At 37.9% G+C, this 27,785-nt stretch overlaps 3 long non-coding RNA genes across 3 annotated transcripts in view; 2 read left to right on the top strand and 1 right to left on the bottom strand.

Annotated features, from left to right (window-relative positions):
* Window positions 1-297: 297 nt before the first annotated feature.
* Window positions 298-27,785, top strand: part of LOC111197040 (uncharacterized) — a 113,417-nt gene continuing 85,929 nt past the window's right edge. The window contains exon 1 of the long non-coding RNA XR_007437879.1: window positions 298-1,626. This is a non-coding gene — a long non-coding RNA (uncharacterized LOC111197040). The remainder of the gene's footprint in view (window positions 1,627-27,785) is intronic.
* On the bottom strand, window positions 18,499-25,443 carry LOC125799061 (uncharacterized). The gene is made up of 3 exons (XR_007437883.1): window positions 25,316-25,443; window positions 21,422-21,563; window positions 18,499-21,332 (listed from the first exon to the last, which is right to left on the bottom strand). It is a non-coding gene; the product is annotated as an uncharacterized LOC125799061 (long non-coding RNA).
* LOC111197043 (uncharacterized) lies at window positions 25,265-25,908 on the top strand. The gene is made up of 2 exons (XR_002652326.2): window positions 25,265-25,399; window positions 25,489-25,908. It is a non-coding gene; the product is annotated as an uncharacterized LOC111197043 (long non-coding RNA).

Genomic DNA, 27,785 nt, shown 5'->3' on the forward strand with positions numbered 1-27,785 from the left:
TTTCTTAATAACATTATCAATAATGCATTATATTGCATACATAGCATCTTTGAAAGATTGTCATAAGTTTGTTTAATACCTCATTTGTACCAGCAGCAACATACAAAACACATTGTGAAACAAAAATGTGTTTTTTAACGAGATGTTTCATAATGCTGTATAAAACTGTATATGTTCATAAGAACACTGTACATACTTATATAAGGCATTATGAATCTTTATGATGGGACATATTTGTACTTTATACAGTGGCTTGCAAAAGTATTGATACCCCTTGAATATTTTAAAATTTTAAATGTTAAAATACTTCTATCAAACATACCTCCTGAAGCACCATTATCTGGTCTAATTTAAACAGCTAAAAGTGGAAAGCTACTCAAATCTAAGTATGGATTTTTCAGGGCATCGGCTCACACTGAAGAATTAAATACCATTTATTCTTTCACATGAATTTGAATATTTTATTTTGGAAAACAAACCCTGATTGACTGGCCACACACACATACATACAAGACGTATCAGGAGTGGGACATCACGTCAGACAGCAGAATAAAGAGTGATGTCTGTTGTCGGGACATTGAACTGTTAGCAGCGAATCTTTGACCTTATTACGTGCTGCGGGAGCTCTCTCGTGCTACCGAGTTTGTGTTTATATCCCGCCTTGGGCAGATGTGCAGGTGGTGTGGGACCTCATCCACTCCACTGGCACCTTCTATGTGATTTCTGGTGATTTAATCCTGTTACACTGGAATCTACCCTGTCTGCCTTTTCCCAGTTTGTGACACCAGGGAAACAGGACCATAGACCTGCTGTATGCTAATGTGAGGGATGCACACAGGGCTATCCCACTGCTGGGGAAATCAGATGACAATCTGGTCTTCCTACAGCCTCAGTACAAATCACTGGTACTGAGGCAGCCCACTACCACACGCTCATTCAGACTGGTCTCCTAAGGAAGCAGAAGAAGCACTCAAAGAACTGCTATGACGCCACTGACTGGAGCTTGCTGCTTCAGCCACATGAAGAGAGAGGACATTGAGATGGTGACTCACTGTTACTGACTTCTTGAATTTCTGTATGGATGTTGCTGCTCCCACAAAGACTGTACGCTGCTTCCTAAACAATAAACCATGGATTACTTCCTTCACCCAGGGAAGGCAGCTGGCTCGGACAGAGTGTGCCTCAGTATGCTCAAGGCATTTGCTGTTCAACTAGGTGAGCCCCTCCAACATGTGTTTAACCTGAGTCTGCATCTTGGGAGGGTTCTTGCCACGTGGAAGACAACCTGCCTCATTCCAGTTTCCAAGAAGGCACACCCGAAAGAGCTGAATGACTACAGACCAGTTGCTTAGACATCTCATGTGATGAAGACCTTGAAGCAACTGCTGCTGGACCACCTCAGACCTCAGGTCCACCATGCTAAGGACCCACTGCAGTTTGCATACCATGATAAGGTGGGAGTGCACAGTGCTCACTCTCACCTGGACAAACGTTCTTCGACTTCTCCAGTGCCTTCAACACAATCCAGCCCCGACTACTGAGAAACAAGCTGCTGAACATGGAGTTGGATATGCACCTGGTCACCTGGATCACTGACTACCCTACTGGGAGACAACAGCATGTCAGGTCAGTGACTGCTCCTCTGATACAGTGATCAGCAGCACAGGGGACTGTCCCCCCCCCCCCCCCCCCCCTTGCCATGTACACATCAGACTTCAAATACCATTCAGAGTCATGTCACATGCAGAAGTTCTCTGATGGCAATTGTGGGGTGTGTGCGTAATGGTGATGAGAGGGAGTACAGAACCCTGGTTGAGGAATTTGTGGTGTAGTGCAAGAAGAAACATCTGCAGCTGAACATCTCCAAGACCAAGGAGATGGGCATAGACTTCAGAAGGTTCTCTTTTACACTGAAGTGTGTTGGGGAGGAAGCATCAGAAAGAGGGATGCTGGACCACTCGACAGGCTGGTGAGGAAAGCTGGTTCTGTGCTGGGATTAGAGCTGGAGTCCTTAACACCACTGGCAGAGAGGAGAGCCCTCAGTAAGCTGCTGAACATCATGGACAAAGATCACCACCCTCTGCACAGCGCCATCACCAGACAGAGAAGTTCATTCAGTGGCAGACTGCTGTCCCAGTCCTGCTCCACAGACAGATTCCGAAAGTCCTCTGTCCCTCAGGCCATAAGACTGTTCAACTCCTCTCAGCACAGCAGACTAAGAACTCTGTGACACTCTTTGATTCTGGCAACTCTGGACACTCTAAGGCAGTGCCAGATTAACACTTTCTGAGGCCCGGGGCTAATTACCAGGATGAGGCCCTTCATATCATGTTCTGATACATGACCTCACACAAACACACTGACACATCAGCGACAGCGTACACAGTACCAATCTATAACAGACTACAGTTTGGTACCATACTGGTATTATGATTTCAATTCAATTTAGGGTTGGGCGATGTCTCTTTAATTGGCAGTTGACGATGTATACAGGGAAACATCGCAATGGACGATGATATCGTGGGGGGTGGGTGTTGATTAGAAATAACTAAAAACTGACATACGCAAAAAAGGAAAAATAGGACACTTAAAAAAGATCATTAAATGATGAGGATACATAAAAAATAAAGAATGTATATCTTATGAAGAAAAAAATGATTTAATCAATAAGATAATAAAAATATTTCAGATGAATAAAACAATAATTCATATTAAATAAAAACTCATTTAAAACACAATCAAAGGCTTTCTGTGCGCAGAATAATAAAAGTTTCAGTTTCAGTTAGTTTCAGTTTCAAGTCACTGAAACAGCTCACCAAAACCTCAACCTTTCCTTTATATTTGACAATATTTGATTAAATTTACAGGTTCTTACTCATCTTCATTTATTTAACTAAACTGAGTTTTATATTTGTAGCCTCGCGCTAAATTCAGCTCCGCGCTGCGGAAGAGCAAGAGAGAGAGAGAGCGAGAGAGAGAGAGCGCGTGCAGCGCATCTTTGCTGGTGGTAGCTGCTACAGCAGGCTGACTACTCCACGTTGGTTAATTTGGGTGTTTTCTGTAATAATTCTGTCGCTCTATCCTTTTTTATTGCTTGTAATTTTTGTTTTTTTAAATATTTTTGTCATTTGACATTCAGCGACCGGAGGCCCTAGTGGCGAGTCCCGGGACTGCAGCCCTTTCAGCCCATTCTTTTAATCCGGCCCTAGTTTGAGGGGAGATAAATCAACGCAGTGTGCTGGAATAAAGAATGCATGATAAATTGGACTGTAAATTAACTTAATTTGAATTTTTTTTAAATATCAGAGATTTTAGAGATATGCAGTGCAGTGCAGGAGTGCGGGTGTGTGTGTTGGGCGGGGGCGGGGCAGATTACGGCGGAAGTAGGAGTCAAACTTGGTGCCTTAATTAACTTACGTTACTGATTACAAATTAACACATTAACGTTGACACCCCTGAAAATAATATAAGATATTCCCTGCCTCAGGGATCAGATCACTGGGATATTGGTAAAAGTCACAAAATATCTTTGTCACTGTTTAGAGCATGGGTGTCCAAACTACGGCCCGCGGGCCATTTGCGGCCCGTTTCCTTTTTGGAGCGGCCCGCGAGGTATTTTAGAAATAGAATGAAGTTGGCCCGCTGTTAAGCAGGATTTTAAAATGTGAGATTCAAAGTTTGAACGCTAGGTGTCAGAAACGGGCAAAAGAGTCTAAAAGCGGAGAGGGTGCGCATTTCTAGCGCAGAAAAACGGGCCAAAGAGTCTAAAGCAGAGAGAGTGCACATTTCTAGCGCAGAAAAACGGGCCAAAGAGTCTAAAAGTTGCCGTAATTAAGGAGTTTAATATTAAGAGACATCATAAAATTAAACATCAATTTGAAAAATCTTAGTTTACACAACACTGTCAAAGATAGTAAGTCAAGTAAAATGGTGTGTAAATGAAATAATCAGGAAAAAAGCATTATTTAAAGTGGCATATTTCATTATTTGTTTTTTTTAGGAGTGTGGCCCGTGACTTCAAATATATTTCTCCTTCTGGCCCCCAACAAAAAAAGTTTGGACACCCCTGGTTTAGAGAGTGAAATCTCAGTTTATTGTCTGTATCTCTTTTCTGTCTGCAGGTAAATGTTCCCCTCAGTTTCCTCAGCGCTCCTGTTCTGATGGGAATAGCACTAAACCACACCAGCGCAGGACGACCCAGTGCAGAGTTTTACATCAGGTACAGATCTCACATAAAACATTCTGACCATATTACTTACGGTGGTTTATACTTGTATGTTGGTTCGCTTGGACTAATCTAAACATCGCAAAAAATATTGCAATCATTCCAAAACTATGTAAACAAGGTGACGTATGGTGCATGTATGTTTTTTTTCTTGGAGGAAAAAACTGACCCCTGGTCCCTTAAACCCGGCTTATTAAAACATGTCATTTTTATCACTATTACAACACTTCTTTGTTATCTTTATATGCATTTTCATATTAACACATCAAAAGAGCTGCAATAACATAGTGATTAGCAGCTAATTCAAATTTAATTACCCAGAGGGTGCTCTTCCTGCTGGGCACTGTGCTCACACTAGTCTGGAGATAGTGAGGTAGCGGTCCACAGTGAACTCTCATAACAAGCCAGGGAAAAATGACTGCAGACAAGCCAAGTGGCAACAAACCTTTGTGGACTAATTTAGAGTCTTCATTTATTGTGCTTCACTTCAATAACAAGATATCAAACTGTTTTTTTTTCTTTTGTTTTTTGCTCGCACATCACATTATTTTGTCCATATCATGCACCCCTATAACATATATTTTGTAATTTGATTATTATTATGCTAAATGTTGTAAAATGTTATGTAACTTTACTGTGGCTGCATCCCAACTTGTGTCTTCTCAGATAATTGCAGTTCTATTTTTCTTTGAAACACTGTAGTGGTGTGGTATGTGGTTTGGGACACAGCCCTGCTAAACTAAAGTGTCATGAGAAAAAAGTTAAAGCACAGAAGCAACAGCAAAGACAAAACCCACACAGTACACAGCTGTAATAAAAACATTGTGTGATATAACATCCTGCTTTTGGTTAGTTTAGGTTTATGTTGACTCTTATTGTGTTCACATTTCAAACACACTGCACCAACACCATGGCTGTGTTCACACTTACTTAAATGAACCACACTAAAAGAGGAATTACACCAAAGCTGACAGGAATGAACACCGTCTTACTTGCTTTGTTTAATACACTCTTACTTCAGCACATAATGCTTTTGTTTTTATGGCCAGGTGTTCTCTGACGATGGAGGAGGTGAAGGACTTTTACTGGCGAGGAGGTCCAGAAGCTCATGAATCTACTGATATAGTGTGTGTGAATAGGGAGGTAAGGAGATTCTTAGTGTAGCTGTACAAAATGCTAAACATCAAGTAAATAACCTGTTGTATTAACAAATACGTTCAGACTGATCAGTCTATTTACTCTAAGAAAGGTAAATAATTAAAATTTGACCCTGTGGTAATGTGATAAATCACTGTTGTAAAGGCCATAGACTTCCATTGGCAACAGCGCCATCTGCTGGTTGAATTTATGCAGCAAGGTCTGCAATCCCTTTAATCAGCCATTATGACACTGCAAGTTTTTGGAGTAGGTCAGAGGAAACGTGCTCTCCAGCCATTCTTCTTTGAGTTTGTTTGTGGTGTGTGTAAATGAAGAATGGTGAGTGTTACCTGCCTAATTTCAGTTCAAGTATTGTTTAAGGTGTTTGTAGATATGTTTCCTACGGAATTTAAGTCATTTATATGTCTAACTTTGAACTGCTAATATTAGCTATTCTAATTGTTTGCACAATGCTTTATGTTGGACATTTCTGACTGGTAATGCATTAATTAGCATTAATGCATTAAGTAGAGTTATATTTCTTTGTAAACTGTATATTTGGTGCATTATGTCGAAGTTATACGAAGTTGCAGTTACAACACTGTATTGATGTAAATGACAAAGCACTATTTAGCTAGCTAGCAGCGGTTTGTAGCTCAACTGGTGACCTTGAAGGGTTAAGGTGTAAGGCATGATTAGTAGTTCAGTTGATAACTACTATTATCATTACCAGTGCCTTAGTTATTTATGAGGGAGTGTATTGCCATGTATGTAGTTTATTTAGTTATCAGTATATTGTATTTCATATTATGTGGTCTGTATTTCTTGTACTTTCATTGTTACAGAACCATACCTTGAATGAACCATACCCCAAGTGATAACTTGTCAAGTATCAGTTTGACCCCCTGTGCATTGCTGTTTGTGTATGTTGTTGAAGAAAGTAAACCAAATAAACTGAAGTCTGCCTCCTGTGAAATATGTTCTGACCGGCATACCGTGGCGATTATCAATACGGTACCAGTTCCTAAGTACAGTCCTACCCTACCAACTTCCTAACAATCACTGTGCGGATTCTAGGAGATGCAGCAGTTGGACGAAAGCGCCTCCCTGTGGTCAGACCTGTGCCCTTCAGCCAAAGGAGCAGTGTTGCTGTACCAATTAGTGAGGCCTGATCAAGCTTAATATACACACAAAATGCAATGCAAAACAGCAAGAGAAGCAGAGAAAAACAGAAGATAAGAAGTTACATACATTTATTTTTGTATGTGCATATATAAAATGGCACAGTTTCATTTTTTTGATCAACACAACACCAAAAAAGTGTTCAGTTCTCTTGCAAACTCTTGCATAGTTTTATATTTTCCAGATTGTAAGTCTTTTCTACTTTTTCTACACAGTTTCTTCTTTTACATGCAGATGTATTATAATTGTATTTCTTTCTAATCAGTATATTTTAAATGTGATTTAAAGAAATAAAAATGTACTGCTCATATTAATGAGCCTGTTTAAATGTATTAAAATATTTTCTTTAAAAAAAAAATACTTTTCTCTGGAGTGCAAATATACTGCAATACTGTTAATACAATATATAATATAATAAAATATAAAAAAGTTGAATGTTGTGATTAAATCAATGAGTTTTATAAATATAAAAAATCCACACTGGATATATTCATGCTTTTTTGTACCATTTCAAATGACTGCATTAGAGACCATAATATAAGAAAGTATAAAATGTACAAGCTATATAAAAACAAGTATTTTAAAAACAGAATAAAAAATTCTGGGTTTAACAAATACTAATAAAATAACAAAAAAAAAACATTGGTACCTTGGTGACTTTTTTTTTAAGGTTTACTGAAAACCTTGATGGCAAAAATAATAATCTTGATTGCTGTAGTAACCCTCAGTTTGATCATTCGTGTTCCGCTGAAATGCAAAAAAATGAGAAGAATATTTATATCAGAAAAAGTAAGCTAATCTTTGATCTTTGTTAATTATTATTTTATTATAATTCTGAAATAGAAGTTTATCTGCAATTTCAACACAATGGAATTCTCACTAACCTGTCCAGTGTAAGGCTGGTAGTGATCCCAGTACTGCTGTGCATCATTGTTCTGGCCATAAGGCTGTGCAAATGAAGAAAGGTGCCATCCCTTAAAGACCCTTAAGCACATTAGATAGCCATTTATCTATTTATTGCAATAAGAGTTCTTTATAAAAACACCACAACTAGAGCCGGGCAATATATCAATATTTTATTGTATTGTGGTAATATTAAGTATTGTGAATTGTGGACCTGCGTGTTCTTCGTTGATTCAAAGAAATGCAGAGACACCGAGAATCTGGATGAACAGTGAGCTTATACATTTATTACAGAAGTTCTGGAGAAAGATTTTACAGGCATGCAAAAACAAAATGTATTTACAGTACTACCCAAATCTTTCTGACCTCGTGCTCATCTGATCCTACTTTTATATTCAAAATGACGTAAATTCGTTGCTATGTTGTTGCTATGGCATGATTCAGTATTTTTTTGAACCTGTTGTTTCTGAAACCCGTAAATTCTAATCTGAGAACTTAATCTTTGCTGTTCATCAATTTAACTTCTGTAATTGGTGTCGTTCTGAAACTAAAGTTCTAGTTTTGTCGCGTTCGTCATGGCAAAAAGAGGAACTTCGAACTCTGGAGCGGTTCGCTTTGGTGAGAACGTAATCTGGTCTCGATCCGACCCAGCTATTAAATATAGTCCATTTATTTGAGCGAAACTGCTGATAAGGCGAAGTTTAAATTGATACATTAGCCAGATAATGGTAATTACCACATCTATGAATAAACGCTGTGTCCATGCCTCCGTGACTCCGTTTACTATGTTTACATCTGCGCTACACGTCCAAACACTGTGTTTGAAAGCGTAGTGTTTCAGTGTTAGCACAGATATTCGCGCTGGAACACAGAATCTTTTTCGCTATATTTTCTTTTTTCGTATATTTATATTTACTCCCACGCCCGACAGCTCTGACCAGCTCTGTCGGTGTGAATCCAGACTAAACAAAGGGAGAAAACGCTCCAAGTAAACGAACAACCGATTCGGACCAGAGAAACAAACTACAGGTGTGACAACACCCTTAAGTAACCTGCAGCTTTCTAATTTAACAGTAATTTATTTTACTGTAATAATAAATATTATAATGAAACGTGTTAGCAAATTATTTTATTAAGAAGTCCACTTAAAATCATTACTGTGCAATACAGTTTCTAGCTTGTCCTTAACTGATCCATTCAGTCAAAATAATAATTATAATAATAACAATAAGAAGAAAAGATGTTGTCGTTATTATTATTATTATTATTATTATTATTATTGTTATATAATTATTATACAATGCAATAAAAATATGATTGTGAAAATATAATAAAATATAAAATATATAAAATTATTAGCCTTTCACAGACAAGCTGATTACAGATTCATAAACCTAATTTCTCACCTCATGAGCTGTTACTTTGGAACAATAAATATGTTATGTATAAATCTCATGAATATGTGGTTTAACAATAACCTTTTGTTCATTCAACAGTTACAGTTAATGATATTCATAGTTTTAACTCTTGTAAGGTGATGAGTACCTGGGTCATTCTTGGGATTAGATGCCATTTGGACCTCAAACCTTTTTGAAAATTAAATATTGTTATTACACATGTTCAATTTATGTTTATTAATTTTGGTCAAACTCAGGTAATTTGTAGCATTTATTAAAACATTTTTATGAAGTCTCTGACCAAGGATGTCCACCCTGTAACAGACATATGCATAACAGCTTGAAAGACTTATGGTTCAAAATGATTTACAAAACATGAATTATCTAAAAGCCAGCATGTCCCTTTTTAGCTTTGAAGTTTTTATTTATTCTTTCTTTGTAAAACAGCTATTTTATGAAATGTGTGTGAATTCTCACCAGTAAATAATAACACTTTTTAGATAAAAATGGATTCTATAAATACTTTGATTGTTTTTAGAATGCATGCTTTAGCCTCCTTTTAAAAAATACAAATAAGATATTCATTATTTGTATTATCTTAATTAAATTATAGATAAAAAACTTAAATATAACAGGGTGGACATAGCCATAACAGGGCAGACATAACAGGGTGGACAAATAACACATAATAAAATATGTTTTTTTATTTTTTATTTGATAGCCTATGCAAAAAAAAAGCAAAAAAAAAAATAAAAAACATAAATGGGGAACCGAAAGTCAAATTGGTTCTGGATAAGGCACCACATGAACAATGAGTGGTGTCTTTACATTTTCTCATATCATATAAATCTTTAGAACGATTAATAAAGAAGGTTATCAATAAGTAAATTAAATTAAATATATTAATCCTTATTCCTGATTCCCTTGGTAAGATTAAAACATATATTAAGGTATTCAAAGGCCATTTAAATATTTTTCTTCCTTTAATTTTATCTTCTTTTTATTTTCTCTTAGATAATGACACCACACGTTTCATAAGTAAAAAAGGACAGAATTGACATATCCCCTCCTTCTCTAAGCAGTTCAGCCTTCTGACTTTGTGAAGTAACTCTTTCTCCAGTTAAACTAAAAACCTAGAATGCTTCAATTGTCTGCTGTGTTGTTAGATGTGCTAGGTTTTGGGCTTTGCAAAATTCAATCCCTGATTGAAACATAACAAAATGTAATAAAATAGAGTTATTTCTTTGATCAACCCTTTTATTGCTGTCCTATTTAATAATCAATTTTCACGTGTCTGACGCCGGAAGATCTGACCCAACACACACGCACACGCACACACACAGCAACTGAAAAGCCTTTTCTACACACTGATGGGATAAACTGTAAACACTACTAGCTTGTATTTTTTATTTTTAACTTTAAGTTTAAGTTTTTTTATTTGGTTTCATGTTTTACATATAATATAATATAGAATTACATAGAATAATAGTTGTTGTCATTGTTATTATTATTATTAATATGATTGATGTTATTATTAACAGTATGATTTATTCTGACTTATTATTGCCTTATACTTTATTATTGTATTTATATTTGCTTAACTGTATTGGCAATCATATTGAGATGTACTGTTTTGTATTTTAATGTTAATTGACTTATGTAAATATTTTTCATTTTAATTTAATTCTATGCACTTTAAGTTGGCTATGATTATTAAACATTGCTATTTTGTATTTTTGTATAAATAAAGAACAGAAGAGTTTTGTAAATCAAACCAATTTCATCACAGTTTACATGGTCAGTTACCTTTCTTCTAGAAAAATCGTATATCCTGATCTGTTTTAACATCAGCTGCTCCGACTAGCTGCCTGAACTCACATGGAGGAGCGGGGCTTCCCCACACTGTCCCTTCTCTGCGCTCCGCAAAACCAGCAACCTGATTGGCGGTTTCTCCTGAAGGGCGGGACTTGCTCCTTGAACCGGCACCACGATTGGTTAAGAGATACACAGGTCAGTGGCCTTTTTCCTTAATAATAAAGTTTTTTTTAAAATGTTTTTTATTATACAGGAATATACTAATACGAGCAGGTATATCTGCATATCTACCCTAACCTAATAAGATATTGATAGAGATAGATAGTAGGCGAATGCTCTGTTTAGAAGCTGCGTCAACAAACACAGAACACTGCTTTAACGTCACGCGCCGTCTCGTTCCGCGACGTCACTGGGAGGCGCGTGACGTCACGCGTAGTAGTCTATAAAAGGGCGCAGTAATTCACGTGAAGGCATTCAGAGTGCTGACGCAGAAGATGGAGCAGCAGACGAGGCAGAGCATTGAGCGGGAAATGAGGGAGAGGCTCCAGCTGGAGCAGGACATATGGAGAAGGCTCATGCGGGAGCAGGATATGAATGAGAGGTTTGCGCGGGAGCGGATCCTGCAGGAGAGAATGGAGAGGTTTGAGAGGGTTCTGACGGAGAGGTTGGAGCTGGAGATGAGGAAGAGGTTGGAGCGGGAGGAGAGGGAGAAGTTGGAGCGGGAGCTGAGTGAGTGGATGCAGCAGGAGCTAAAGGAGTCAATAGAGCGGGAGCTGAGGGAGCTTGTGCAGGGACCGGGGCTAACCCCACTAGAGCCTGCAGAGAGGGAAAGGGTGGTGAAGGAGCTGCAGGAAAGGGTGGAGCGAAAAATGAGGGACAAGATGAAACAGGAGCTGAAAGAGAGGATAGAGCGGAAGCAGAGGGAGAGAAAGGAACTAAAGGAACGGGAGCTGAGAGAGAAGCAGCTGAGGCAGCTAAAGACTCTGGGTTATTGTGTGCTGGGAGGTGTTTTGGTGAGCGCTGCTGCAGTTCTGTATACACTGTTTTACTAGATTAACTAGGGGCAAAGTGCATGAAGGAACTTTAAAGCCCCCGACCCCACCCAGAACTCAGACTGCACGCCCCGACAGTGCTCTCTCCCCGCGGCCACTACACCCCACCCAGAGCTCAAACTGCACGCCATGGCAGCATACCTGTCAAGTTTTAGATTTAAAAATAAGGGATATTTTCCTCTGTACGCTTAAAGCCGTCCCACCAGCCTAACGAAGGTTCAGTATCCCTTACATTTTAGGACAGGTTTACAAAAAATCTAAAATAACCACAAGTGAACCACTTACACACTACAATTAGATTATCACAATCTGAAATGTTGTGGACATTCCTACATATGTCATTCTTTTAATACAGCCAAATTAAAAACCCTTTTCTATATATTAAAAAAAAAAAAAAAAAGATTTCATGTCTTTTTTGTAATAAATGCACTCTTTTATATGATATATTTTTATTTATTTAATGGATTTAAAATTGAAAAAAGGGTGCACAAATTCTGCAAAATGACTGCTGGTGACCTAAACATAGTATCATGAGCTTTTACTAAAAGGACATGGACCAGATAGGTTCCATCAGTAAAAATGAGTCCTAAGGGGCCTGCACAATAATTTTTAATTAATACTTCTTTCTTTTGATCACTCCACCCCTGATCAGTTCAGTTAATTTCGGTCCTCTCCACATTTCTTGTTAAACTGAGTCACAAGCTGTACTTTTTTATTTGAAAAGGTTTAATCTGTGTGTTTTATTTCGGAGACGAGTATTTTTAAGCAGCTATCAGAAAAATCTCATCACAGTTTCCATGATTAGCCGCCTACCGTTACCTTTCTTTTAGAAAAATCGCTGTATATCCATGTATGTTTTAACATCAGCTGCTCCAACTTGCTGCCTGAACTCACAGCGACTGGGGGCTTCCCCACGCTGACCCTCCTTTGCAAGCTGATTGGCTGTTTCTCCTGAAAGGCGGGACTTTCTCCTTGAACCGGCTCCACGATTGGTTAAGAGACACAGAGCGGTCTCCTCAATAATATATATATTTTTATTTTAATATAATACGAGAAATTTACGAGAAAATACTAATACTAATACGGGAGGATGGCGGGAAAGAGGAGTAAAATACGGTAGTTTCCCGGCCAAAACGGGAGACTTGACAGGTATGCACGGCAGTGCTCTCTCCCCGCGGATGAGAAACGTTATCACCCCCCCCCCCCCCCCCGCGCCCACTACACCCCACCCAGAGGTCAGACTGAACGCCGCCACGGCAGTGCTCTCTCCCTGCGCCCACACATAGCATGTAACATAATATAATGAATGGTGAAATAGCACTTTTCGCCTAATTCCAAGACCATTATCTCTTCAGTCTTAAGTCGTCTCACAAAAATGACTATCAGACCTAATACCGAATACCCCACACTGTCAAAATCCTGTAGAAGAACAGATATTACTGTGGATTTTTTCCATAATGACCCTGTGAATCCAGCATGTAATATATTATGGTAAAATTATGGTGCACTTTTTGCCTAATTCCCAGTCCATTTTCTCTTCAGTCTTAAACAGTTGTATCAGACGTAATACCCAAAAACTCAGACCTTCAAAATCCTGAAGGAGGACATATTTTTTCACACATGATGTGAACTTGGTTGGAACTAAAATACTCATTCTGTGTAAAAGAAAGGTCACTCACCTGTATTTACTGAGGAGGCTAAGGTTTGGTGTATGATTTATTTAGATATTCTACCAGTCTGTTGGAGCAAGCATCATCTCTTTTAATAAAAAGGATAAAACATAGGAAAGAGAACAAGCAGTTATTCGGTCAACAGCCTGATATCATATAATTACACGTTGTAAAAAAAATATTTGGAATTGTTGGGAAAATCGCACTACCTCTTACTGCGCCGTTTCCAGTGCAATCCCCCTGGATTCTTTCGATGGAAACCCGAAGTAGAGATAAAGTATAGAGAGACAGGATATTGATTATCAGCAAAATAACACTTTATTAAAGCAGGGATCCCTTGGAACATCTTCCAAAATCTAGAAAAGTGTTCAAAGAATATTTCACAGACACAAGCATTTAACGACCAAACCCCTCCCTCAGTACACTCAGTAATCCTTACACAAACACAATGATCCTATTTACTAAAAAGTTGTGCTACTGCTACTTTAAGTCACAGCATATCTCTGATAGTTATTAGAAAACATTAAGCACACATTTTATTAAGGCAATTCAATGTTATACCCTTGACTGACTCCATAACTTCTCTGTCACAAGTACAGAACGTCCCATTATACAAGACAATGTTGCATGGCATGCCCTGTTTTGTAAGTAACTGCTAAGCATCAATGCACACACATTATTCTAAGTATATAAGAGTTAAATAAATACTGATTAAGTAATTATTTAGCAATTAGCAATTAAGAGTTAACTAAATATTGATTAAGTCATTATTTAGCAAATTGGTATTGAAATATTGGTTATTTAGCAATTGTCATTGATATAGTAATAATTTAGAAATTGTTCTTTAAATATTGGTTATTTAGCAATTGTCATTGATAAAGTAATAATTTAACAATTGTTAGCATAAGCATCAGTACCTTTCTTAACAGGTTTTACAGTTTTACACTAATTTAATGTGTGCTTTCAAATTTAGAAAATTACGCTAAACTATCGTAGCATATAATTATATATAGTATGATAGGTAAATAGTGAATTCACTATGAACTTCTGAAGTGAATTTCTTATTCTGTAGAAATGTAAAAGTCTATTATCATTAATATAATAATGAGATAAAAAAGACATTTAAGCTGTGCAACTGAATCATATCATAATTTAGAAGCCAAAGGTGACAACATGAAAACATAATGAGGAGAATGAGTAGACTGTCTAAAGTACTGTTTGTAATATTTGTCCTTCTTCAGGATTTTGACAGTCCGGAGTATAGTGCTATTTTACCATTAATTAAATCATCTTTCATGCTATGTTCGCCGGGTAATTGGGGGAAAAAAATCCATAGTAATATTTGTTCTTCTTCAGACGATTTAAGAATGAAGAGATAATGGTCTTGGAATTAGGCTAAAAGTGCTATGTTACATGCTATGTTCACTAGGTCAGTTTGGAAAAAAATCCACAGTAATATTTGTTCTTCTTCAGCTTCACAACTTCTGGATAGAGTTCCGCATACAAAAATAAAAACGAGAGATCAATAAACACATTTCCAAATTTTACAAGCATATCAAGCTTTTGACAAGCATATCAAGCTTTAAAGTACAGCCTGATTATTAGCAATTTTTGAAGGTTGCATATGTAAATTTTCAATTATTTTAATAGTGAAATATGATTTTATTGAATGTCATAAAACAAATATTAATAAATAATAAATATAAATATTACATTTTGCATACATCATGCAAACACATCAACATGCACTGAAGTGAAAAAAAAAAAAATATATATATACACACCAATAAAAGTATGCTTACTCCCAGGCATTTTTAGCCACATTTCTCTGGCCAGCTGGCAGCCCTGTCTGACCTTATGAGGGTTTCAATTTTCTCCCTAAGTGAAAAAAACTAAATAAATAAATATATGTTAATTAATACGCTTATGACGTACATTTCTTCGATGCTTTCTCCATTTTCGCAGGCTCCATGGCTGTGGATGCAGTGATATAATTTGAAAATCCCTAAAAGTCTTCCGGAGTAGGACTCTGCTTCCTTGATTTACAAATGAAGTGTGAAATTTACTGATGGTCAGTGATAGTTTGGATGGAGAGCCATGTCATCTGCTGGTGTTGATCCACTGTGTTTTATCAAGTCCAAAGTCAGTGCAGTTTTGTTTTCCCACAAAAACTTGCAGCACTTCATGCTTCCCTCTGCTGACAACTTTTATGGAGATGCAGATTTCATTTTCTAGCAGGACTTGGCACACTGCCCACACTGCCAAAAGTACCAATTGGTCTTATATAATATTCTAATTTTCTGATACACAGATTTTTGGGTTTCATTGGCTGTAAGCCAAAATCATCAACAATAAAATAAATAAACACTTAAAATAGATCACGCTGTATGTAATACATCTATATAATATATGATTTCCACATTTTGAACTGAATTACTGAAATAAAGTAACTTTTCAAAGATATTCTATTTTTTAGATGACCCTGTATATGCACAAGCTATAATAAAAAACAAGAATCCTAAAATTTGACGTTTAACAAATACTAATAAAATAAATTAATTGGGTCACACATTTTTAGAAGGTTTACCAAAAACCTTGATTGCCAAAATAATAATCATGATTGCTGAACCATGAGTTTGGTCATAGGTGTTCCACTGAAAGAGAAAAAAAATGAAGGAACAAAAATTTAAAGCAAATTTCTGATCTAATAATGATTTTATTTTATTAAGATTCTGCAAAATATACATTTAGAGTCACATGAAAAGGTTTGGGCACCCCTATTAATCTTAATCATTTTTAGTTCTAAATATTTGGGTGTTTGCAACAGCCATTTCAGTTTGATGTATCTAATAACTGATAGACACAGTAAAATTTCAGGATTGAAATGAGGTTTATTGTACTAACAGAAAATGTGAGGAACATAGTAAGAAAATGGAAGACCACCGGGACAGTTCTTATGAAGCCCAGAAGGGGCAGGCCAAGAAAAAATATCAGAAAGGCAGAGAATAAGAATGGTGAGAACAGTCAAGGACAATCCTAACTAAAATGATTAAGATTAATAGGTTTGCCCAAACTTTTTCATATGACTGTATCTGCATATTCAACAAAATGAAATTCCTGCTCACCTGTCTAGTGAGGCTGGTAGTAATCCAGGTACCGCTGTGGATCACTGTTGCGGCCATAAGGCTGTGCAAATAAAGAAGGGTGCCAACCCTGAGCATATAAAAATAAAAAAATTATCTCCTGAGTGCAGACTATGTATAATGTGTATAACAAATTTTCATCCAGGTTTTCAATTTTCAAGTGTTTCATTTCAGCGTTTCATAGAATTTCAGGAACAAATATAAAAGTGAATCTTTTCTTGATTTTTTTTCCATTTTTGTATCTTGTAACACAAATCTGATGGGATGAACTTCCTGGCTGTTATAGGCTTAATGCAAAAATAGAAAATTTGGATATAAAAAGAAATACATTTTCATCCATTTTTTCAATTTTAGTTTTTTCAGGTCTGCCCCTCAAAATTGGAATTTCAGGAAAATGGAAAAAAAGATCTCTTAATTTTTTGGAGTTTTCAGGCTCGGGTCTTTTAAGATCTGCCAGAAACTCCAGCTGATGTTCTACCAGTCTGTGGTAGCCAGCGTTCTCTTTTACACTGAAGTGTGTTGGGGAGGCAGCATCAGAAAGAGGGATGCTGGACCACTCAACAGGCTGATGAGGAAAGCTGGTTCTGTGCTGGGATTAGAGCTGGAGTTCTTAACACCACTGGCACAGAGGAGAGCCCTCTGCACAGCGCCATCACCAGACAGAGGAGTTCATTCAGTGGCAGACTGCTCTCCCAGTCCTGCTCCACAGACAGATTTCGAAAGTCCTTTGTCCCTCAGACCATAAGACTGTTCTACTCCTCTCAGCACAGCAGACTAAGAACTCTGTGACACTTTTTGATTCTGGCAACTCCGGACACTCTAAGGGCACACCCCCATTTATGGACTCTAATTCTCTAGTCTCAAATCACTGACAGACGTAAACAGGTTTTGCTCAAGAATATCCCTGTATTTAGCACCATCCATCTTCCCCTCGACTCAGACCAGTTTTCCAGTCCCTGCTGCTGAAAAACATCCCCACAGCATGATGCTTCCACCACCATGTTTCACGGTGGGGATGGTGTTCTTGGGGTGATGAGATGTGTTGGGTTTGCGCCAGACATAGCGTTTTCCTTGGTGGCCAAAAAGTGACCACAGTACTTATTGTGGTCATATGAATAGATACTCCAGTCTCTGCTTGGGAACTCTGCAGCTCCTTCAGGGTTACCTTTGGTCTCTGTGCTGCCTCTCTGATTAATGCCCTCCTTGACCGGGCTGAGAGTTTTGGTGGGCGGCCCTCTCTTGGCAGGTTTGTTGTGGTACCATGTTCTTTCCATTTGATGATGATGGATTTGATGGTGCTCCGGGGGATCATCAGAGATTTGGATATTTTTTTATAACCCAACCCTGACTTATACTTCTCTACAACTTTATCCCTGCTTGGAGAGCTCCTTGGTCTTCATGGTGTTGTTTGGTTAGCTTAATGGTGTTGCAGCCTCTGGGGCCTTTCAGAAAAGGTGTGTATATACTGACAGATCATGTGACACTTAGATTGCACACAGGTGGCCTTCATTTCACTAAGCATGTGACTTCTGAAGGTAATTGGTTGCACCAGAACTTTTTAGGGGCTTCATAACAAAGGGGGTGAATACATATGCACATGCCAATTTTCTTTTTTTTATTTTCATATTTTCTTTATATACATATATTTTTTTCTCATTTCACTTCTAAAACGTAGACTATTTTGTGCAGATCTATCACATTCAATTCAGATGAAAAAAAAACATACAGGTTGTAATGTAGTAAAATAGGGAAATAATCCAAGGGGGTGAATACTTTTGCAAGGCACTGTACATACCTGCTGCTGGAGGTCTAGAATTTCCCCTCGGGGATCAATAAAGTACCTGCCTACCTGCCTTCTTAAGTACAATAGTGTTACGACTGGTCTAGGGATATAGGCCAGAAATGTTATAGTGGGGAAATGAGGAGTGTAAAAAAAGAATTAACAAAAAGAAACACACAAGACAAGGCTCCAAAAACGTTTCAAATATCAAAAGTGTATTTACAATTATTTACAAACAAATAAGCCATCTCTCCAGGGGTAAGCAAGGCCAAAATAATAAACAAAACCCACTCTAACTCTACCCACAATTCTAACTAATCTAACCAAATGAAAAGCAAAGAAAATACAGAAACTAACCCTAACTCCCTAACTGACCATAAACAGGAGAAAATAAATGTACAACACAAATGGCACTTACCCCCTTCTGGCACAAACACAATGAACACAAAAGTTAGGCCTCACACACAAGCCAACAAAGAGCACACTAAACTAGCAACACACAGCAAAGCACACAGATATAGCTCCAAATCAGCACACACACTGGCTGCGTCCAGAAACCCCAAAAGTGTCTCCTTTTTCCTACCGATCCTCCTCCTCTCCTCCGTGACCCGGAAACTGATTTCGTGACGCCATCTTGCCGCCTGTCCGAATACCGTAGGAGACGAAAGAAGCCGCTTAAAATCCACCTGTAGTAGGCTTCCAACGGAGGTTACATCAGTGTATCCTACTCCGGAAGACTTTTAAGGATTTTCCAATGACATCACTGCATCCACGCCCACAGAGCACGCGAAAATGGGGAAGGCAACGCCCAAATATACGTCATAAACATATTAATTAACTAGGTTCCTTATCTAATTAAACAGCCAGTAAAGCAGTAATATAATTTATAGTTTAGATAAACTGTATGCTCAGTAAAACTATATTTATGACCCTATGTGTATCATGTTACACATATAAAAACATATATTATTTATAATATGTATATATAATTTTAATTAATTCATTTATTTACTTATTTATTTTAACTTAGGGACTGATGAGGAAACTGAATCCCTCATAAGGCTGAGGTCAGACAGGGCTGCCAGAGTCAGTGGTCAGAGATGCGGCCTAAAATGCGGCTGGGAGTAAACAGGATTTTATTGGAATACTGAATTTTTGGCTGTGTGTGATAGTAATGTTCTGAAACGTGCTGAAAGTGAGCGTTGTGATTGGCTCAGTTCAACGGTAGTCAACATCCTATCTAAAAGGGATCAGCTGTCCCATTTCCCCAATTACAGCTCCTTCCCTCCATTCCTCCTCCTCCTCTCTTCTCCTCGATTCCTCCACCTTCTTCCGGAGTAGGAGAGGAGGAGTAGGAAAGGGGGAGTAGGAGAGGAGGAGTAGCAAAAGTTTCTGGACGCAGCCACTAAAACACACAGCTCTAGCTCTCTCTCTCTCAAACAGCCAGTCAAACAGTCCTCGGGATGGTGGATTTCCCGCCTTTTTTATTCACTTCCAGGAAGGGCTGGAGACAGCATCTAGAACAGCACCACCTAGGGACATGGAGGTACAGAGACAGAGCAAGAGAAAACAAAGAAAGCACAGGAAAAACAGGCACAGCCATAACAATAGTGAAGTAGTTCTACTTCGTTACTATACATCTCTGATTTGGCACAAAAATATATAGTTAAGAAAAATCCTCATTATAAGTGAAGGGGGGGGGTTGGCCAATCCACCTGTTTCTGATTTTGGGTGGGACACGTCACCCATCCCCCCTGGTTCCTATGCCTATGTACATAAATAAGTATTTCAAATATCCTTTAAGTAATTGTTTATTTAATTTAGACTCTTTTCAAGTATTAGAAACAATTTTTAAGAGGTTTTTAGAGGTTTTGGAATGTGAGCTGAACTAGGCTGAAGCTAGGCAAATACATAAATATACATCAAGCTATTAAAAATGCACAGATTGGTGTCAGGCAGCCGTTTATTGTGTGTTGTGTTTAAACCCTGCCCATCAGGTATCAGTCTTGTATTCTGTCTTCAGATTCCTCTGTTCTGATTGAGAAAGAAGATATCAGAGTGTATGGATATGAACTGCTGGTCTATGTAACTAAAACATATATACACACAAAGTGTATTTCATTGTAATGTGTGTGTGTGCATATAGGAAGGACGGCGAGAGTGCTGAGAACATAGGTTCGATGTTGTGGCGTCATTCGCGGCGGCTGCTGGAGCAGGTGCATCTGAGGGACCTGGGCTGTTTCATCGCTCAGCTGGGCTTCGAGCTGATTGGCTGGGGGTGCCGGGAGCGCACTCACATCACCCGTGTCGAAGAATTTGTCATTGCCCTCAAACGCCTGCACAAGAACTTCCTGTGGCCGTTTCCAGTCATTCCTGCCAGCTCCATCAGTTCACCGTTAAAAAACGGACGCTGCCAATCACAACTGGCTGGATGTTTTGGGGGCGGCACCAAAGGAAATGGACTCCACCTCCTCTCATGGAGCGCCGCAAACCCAGGAGGCCTTCCTTCCTTTCTTCTCTGATCAACAAAGCGAGACAGCAGAGCTGTTTTTTCGCTTCCATCCCTTCTAATTGTCTCATTAAAAACAAAGTTACTGCTCAGTAAAAAGCATACACTGCATCAACTAACCAATGAAAGGCCTATTTCCTACTTCATATTAAAGAAACTTTGGGAAAGTGTGCAAATTGTTTAATTAACATAACATATAAAGTATATTTAAAGTATAGTAACATACTTTTACCCCAACAGTGGACAGGGCAGTATGTGGCGACATTTGGCTAGAATTGTCAGTGTTGTTGGTGCGCACCCACATCCACATTCAATGCAGGAGGCCCAACATGCATATCCCACTGGTCAGTGTCGCATCCTTTAGCTTCCATGGAATAGTCTTAATGTGTAAGAGTACAGTGTGTCTTTATGAACCATGATGACTAATACCTACCTGTGCAGAACGCAACCATCTCTTGGTTTGGACCTAAACTAATTGCAGTCAGACCACTGTCCACTCTTCCAACACACTCCAACTACCTAAACAGAGAGATATCACAGACTAAGCTCAACACAAAAGATGTGTGTGAGACTGAACAGACTGCGAAGAGAAAAGAAAGAAGAAGTACCTGATTGATGCTAAGGTTGTACAAAACAACATCACCACGTGATGTGGCCAAGCAGACGGATTTCTGATCTGGCAGGTCCTGAATACCCACTAGACCCCTTGACCATCTTCTGTCAGATAGGCTTCAGGTGTCAGTTCAACACCTAAACACAAAAAACTGTCAAATCTTGCTATCCAGAATTACGTTAAACAGACCACTAGAGAAACAGACAGACAGCTAGAGAAACAGAAAGACAGCAAGAGAAACAGAGGGGCAGCTAGAGGAACAGACAGATGGTGACAGAAAGAGACAGCTAGCCAGCTAAAGAGACAGCTAGAGACAGACAGGCAGCTGGAGAGACAGACAGCTAAAGGTCAGCTAGAGACAGATAGCCAGACAGAAGGGAAACAGAGAGACGTGACACCTAGAGAGACAGTTTTTGGTATTCTTCAATTGATATTTAAAATATGTATCTACTGTGAAAATAGAACAGTCATAAATATTTACAGATCAGAGACTAATTTTACCAAGTAGTAGACAGACTATATGCATTTCTGTAACGTTTACTGTGTTAATGTGACATTAATCAGGGACACTACATTTACAATCTTAAACCCATCACTCCTGCCAACACACTTCACACAGCTTCTACACCTAAAGCAATCAATACCAGAAGCAGTGAATCTCTGCTACACTTGCCCACATTGTGAGCTCACCTGTCCTGTAGGGAGATCATATTTAGTGATGGAGAACTGAGAGGAGCAGAGAGCCAGTATCTGTCCTAACAGAGAAACACTGAGGAGAACCTGGACTCTGCAGCTCCACAGAGCTCAGACACTTCAGAAGCTGCTTTTAGTGTTTTAGTGTTCTGTGTTGTTCAGTTTAAATTCTATTGATGTTTTAAACTTAAAAAAATAATAATAATTTTCAGTATAATTGGCACTGTATCGTAAATATAAAGGGTCTGTGTGTTTGCTTCCACTTAGCTGTATCATACACACTTGTTTTTTATAGTTCTGTGTGTTTCAGTTTAAATGCTGATACATTTAAAATTTAATATACAGATATATCACTAATACACAGATTTAGCACTCTGTCATAAATACAAAGGGTGTCTTGCTTCATCATACACACTGTTTTTTAGTGTTCTTATGTTTAATTCGCATTAGCGATTCCACTGGTCCACTTTTAACAAAACTGCTCTTGGTAAACAACATCCCTCTTCAGGCCATTTTTCCCCCAAACAGTAAAAGTGACTGTGCGTCACTCTCTGTGGTCATACTGTCCTGATTATGTAAGTATCTGCTGGCTAACATCCTCCGTTTAAAAGTTATTAGCGCCAAAAGTTGAATATAAAATATTTTTACAAGGTTTGTTGTGTTGCTATAACTCCTAAGAGGCTAAAATTGGCTTCTTATTCACCAGCGCCTTTTTCAGATTTCCATTACACTTTACATGCTTGCAGCATACTCTACCTCAGTAACTGCTGTGATCATGTATGTTCTATATATTATAGTATGTTACATATCGCTGCACCTCTTTCCTCTATGCATGTCATTGTACTGTATCGGTACTGCACTGTGCTGTCTATTAAACTGTCTCGTATGTTGTATTTATTGTAGTGTTAAAGCTTTATGTTGCACGTTCTATAGTTTTATAGTATAGTTTTATGTTGCATCGTTACACTTTTGCACTTTGTTTGTCTACTGTATTGTTGCATGTTGCACCATGGTTACACTGTGTACCTGTACTCAGGTGTAATGACAATAAAAGCCTCTTGACTTGACTTGCCGTTACATGCGGCCGCCTGTAGATGGCGGATTTTAACAGTGAAAAGCCACAACGCTGTGCAAACGCTCTGAATAAAAAAGAAAAAAACATAGAAAGACACTGTATGTTTAATTTAGTTTTGTATAGAGTAGATAAAATAAGATAATAAAAAAGAACATACAATAAAAAAGAATGTATTACATTATTAAATATATACTTAAGACATCATAAATTAGGCTGTTTAACTCCTGAACAAAAGAAGAAAATCCACAGTAGATTTTTTAATGACCCTGTGAACATAGCATGTAACATATAGATGTGTATAGACATGTAATATTTATATATAATTGTCAAATGCCACTTTGGGTCAAATTCTCAGGGCATTATCTCCCCGTACTCACACCGTCTCAAACAAAAACTGACAATCAGACGGTCATAATCCAGAAAAACAACATATATTACTGTGGATTGTTTTTATAATGACCCTGTTAGCATAGCATGTAATATAACTGAATTAACGGTCAAATTGCACTTTAATAATGCACTTTTAATGTATGTAACGTTTAACTGTTTTATTTTCTGGCCGTGTCAAGCTACATTCGAAAATAGAAAATATGGTATAAAATGTATTCATTTGGGTTTTCATACAATTTTTCAAAATTCCAATTTTTTTTTTCATTTCAGCCTTTCGCAAACCGAATTTCAAGAAAAAACAAAAAGATGAATCTTCTTTCGATTTTTAGATATGTCCATTTTTGTGTCTTTTAACACAATTCTGATTTCAACAAAATTGGAAAAATGGATGAAAATATATTTCCTTTTACATCCAAATTTTACATTTTTGCATTAAGCCTATTACGCCCAGGAAGTTCATCCCATCAGATTTGTGTTACAAGACACAAAAATGGAAAGAAAGAAAATCAAGAAAAAAATCACTTTTATATTTTTTCCTGAAATTCTATGAAACGCTTAAATGAAAAACTAGAAATATGATAAACTGGATGAAAATCAATTTCTTCTGGAAAAAATAAAAATTAAGTTAACACAATTTTCTTATTTTTTTTAGTAAATTTAACTGTTAACGTTACATCACTCCGCTTGTGCTCTGCTACTGATCGAGGCGGAAGAAAAAGTAGTTCCCACCAAGTGCATATTATTTAGACAAGAGCTCAATAGTTTAGTTACTTTCCCTGTGTTCCTGTTAGAGATGTACACTGTATTAAATGACTGAAGTATCAAAAGTATCAATATTTTAATTTGAAAATTGATTTTACAGCATGAAGATCTGGATGTGGAGAATCGGTATTTCAGTATTGATCCGCGCATCACTAAGGCGAAGCGAAGTCATGGCGGCTAGTGTAGTCCTGCTTTGATTTGCTCCATTTATATACCTTTACCCTCTCTAAACTGCTTTCTCGAACAAACTGAAGGACTTTTAGGTGAAATAATAAGTTAACAAAAACCTTCTCTCAGAAAAAGGGAATAATGAGCAAGGCGAAGAGAGCGAAGGCTAACGCCGGCCTTCTCAGACCACGGCTACACTGCAGAGAAGACTGGAGATAAACTCTCGCCATGAGGCGGCAATACGGGCTGTGTCTGTGAGATTTCCCCGAGGAGGAGACCAGAAACCACTTTATAACTCCAGCTACGGCTCTGGACTCTCCATCAGAAAGCCCTGCTTCCAAAACGTTCAAAGAATAACCTCCGCTTCGAGAGCTTCAAACAAACAGAACTGAGGCTCCAACCATGAGAATCAACGAACGAGCCGAAACCCTGGGACAGATGGTGATAAATGATCCGACCAGCACTGAAGAGCTTGTAGCACTGGATCCCACTAACATCACCTTTAGTATGGGGATTAGGTGGTGTGTAGTTAGCATTGAGCTAACGTGAGCAACACGAGGGCTAGTTTATTCACTACACGGACCATATAAACACGCTGCTACTCAGCCCATTCAGACATTAAAGAAAAGTACAGCCAGGAGCTTCTCAATAGTGTTACTGAGTGTAATAGAGATTCTAAATTAAAGTGGAGGGTGCAGCCTAAAGCTGCTGTACGAGCTTATACCCTCTTCTCCCTTGGGTCACTCTCTACTAACACATTCTCCTGCTGGGAGAATTAAAGAAAGAAAACTCCATCCTCACCAAGAAGATGATCAGAGGCGGCGCCGATGCGGGCTTCATCTTTACGCTCTTCCAGAGGTGAGCAACGAGGACACTAGGCGAAAAGTAAGTAAGTAAGTAAGCAGGTCTGTTGCTCCAGAACTAGGAACTACATTTGTTGATATTGGTGTTGACATTTCTCTTCGTCTTGACAGTTCGGACGCCACAAAACCTCGCAGTGTTATAATCCAGTTTGCCCTTCGAGCAGCAACGCTCTGCTTAAAGACAGAAAGATCAGTTTCAGCGAAGACCTGACCTCCAACAGACGAGTACCTCCAACAGCTGTAAGACCTCCTCCATCGTGATCTGCAGGACACAGGCACTGTGTTTACCAGCAGCACTAAGAGGTGCTGAATACATAACATCATATATGTTTATATCATATATAGTTTTCTTTCCATATGTTTACTCTTTTTTGCAATTAAGAACTTGCTTGCATACTCCTGGTTATATTTTGAGTCCCCATCAGAGCACAACGATAATAATATCGCTAATGTTTATGAAATTTAAGGATATCAAACATTGCTTGGCTGGATTTTTTATGATGCAATATTATATTTTATTTTTGTTTGGTAGTTGCTCAGTGCGGTTTTCTATTTGAGAGGGGGTGGTACTCATCAAGGGAGTTTAGAACTGAATTACAGGACCCTCAGAGACAGGGTCCCCTGCTACAGTCTGTGAACGTCACCTGAACCATAGCAGTTTCATTAGGAGAGTCTGTGTTTGGTCCAGCTGGTCGATGGCTGGACTGCATCTTTACCAAACCTGCTGTGATAGAAATGTTACAGCACTGGTCCAGGAAACTGGTTTCAGATCTGGAAGAACTGAGCTGTCAGAGCTATACAACATTAACCATAAATTTACACTGGAAAGTTTGAGATTAACCAACTCAGTAATTGAAAATCAGTTATGTTGTGTTATGACTTTGATTTGTTTTAGGAATGATCCCTTGGTAACATTCATCAGCATATTATTTCAAGATAAGAATGGAGAGTCACCTATTTTCGCCCACCTCACCTTCTGTTTTCTGCTTAAAAGACCCAATAATAACAGTTTAAAATGTTTTTTTTATTTATACCAAAAATATTTGATCTTATGAGAAACCAATCATATTTTTAAAAATAAGAAAAAAATATTATTTATGAAGTATTAAAACAAATATCAAAATTTATTAAATTAAATAATTTGCCTTATATTTTAATATTTCTATTATATAAAAAAGAACTTTAATATTTAGACCCCAATACTGCAAGAATAAAGGAGGGTCCCCTATTAAAAGCCACTTCACGTCCTGGTTTTTGGAACTAACCTGTCTGCTTAAAAGACTCTATAATAACAGTTCAAAATACTTTTCTTAGTTTTTTTTGTTTGTTTGTTTTGTAGTTTTTCTTTTTTACCAAAAGGGGAAATATATGTTTAATTTACAGTGATACAAAGTGTGTAAATATTTTTAAATAAATAATAATTTTATTTAAGTATTTAAACCGTATAAACATACATATACAAATAATCAGTGTTATAATAATAATAATAATAATAAACAAAATTAACACAACACAAAGATTAATGGTTAAGTTAGGACATGATGCGGGCACGCATCCTCTGGCACCAAAGACACCTAAATTATTCCTCTCTTGAGTGGTTTCACTGCTCACAGCTGCTCACAGGGGACAGGACACCCATGACTCCCTACTGGTCAATTGGCCTGCATGCACCTTCTACAGATGTCTGACATGAAAGAAACACTGTTTCAGCCTGATACTATCTTCCTTGCTTACAGAATATAATGTTCTCTGTAATTACAGAATAGAATTGATCTATTTATTGGCTTGCTACCTTTGGTTTGTGTCCCCTGCTACCTGGCTTTCTTTCTGCCTTTAAGAAATAAGCTTTAGAACCTACAGATTATATCTACAAAAGAATCTGACAGTGAAATGAGATGAAATCTAAACTTCCCTAACAGTGTCTGAATCTCTAACTGATTTTTTAAAGTCACCTAAGTTTGGCTGCGTGGCGTACAGCCATGCCCGTAGACACTTCCTCCAGTGCCCGCACCATGTCCTCTTCTCTCCACTAATTGTGTCTCATCTTTCTGTAAATAATACATTACATAAAACATTTCTGTTTGATTGTCACATTTAAAAACATATCACTATTTTTCTTTTTAATATTTAGGTGTAAATACATGTCTACAAGTTTTAGGGGTCCAAGCGCCAAAGGTGCCGAAACCCTTTTGTATTTGTTAGGGTTTTTCTTCTTCTTCTTTTTCTCAGATAAAACAGTCCACAGACCAAACCGTAAGTCGTACAGACCTGACCATATAGGAAAATCTGAGAAAATTAATAATTGGAATGATAATTTGGAACATGGTGTACTGGCTGATGGTAGCTATGCTATATAAAGTGGTTCAAATTAGAGTTTAGATTCTGTGCCAGAGCCCAACCTAATTTAC

Source organism: Astyanax mexicanus, chromosome 2 (assembly GCF_023375975.1).
Source record: "Astyanax mexicanus isolate ESR-SI-001 chromosome 2, AstMex3_surface, whole genome shotgun sequence".
Classification (NCBI taxonomy): Eukaryota; Metazoa; Chordata; class Actinopteri; order Characiformes; family Acestrorhamphidae; genus Astyanax; species Astyanax mexicanus.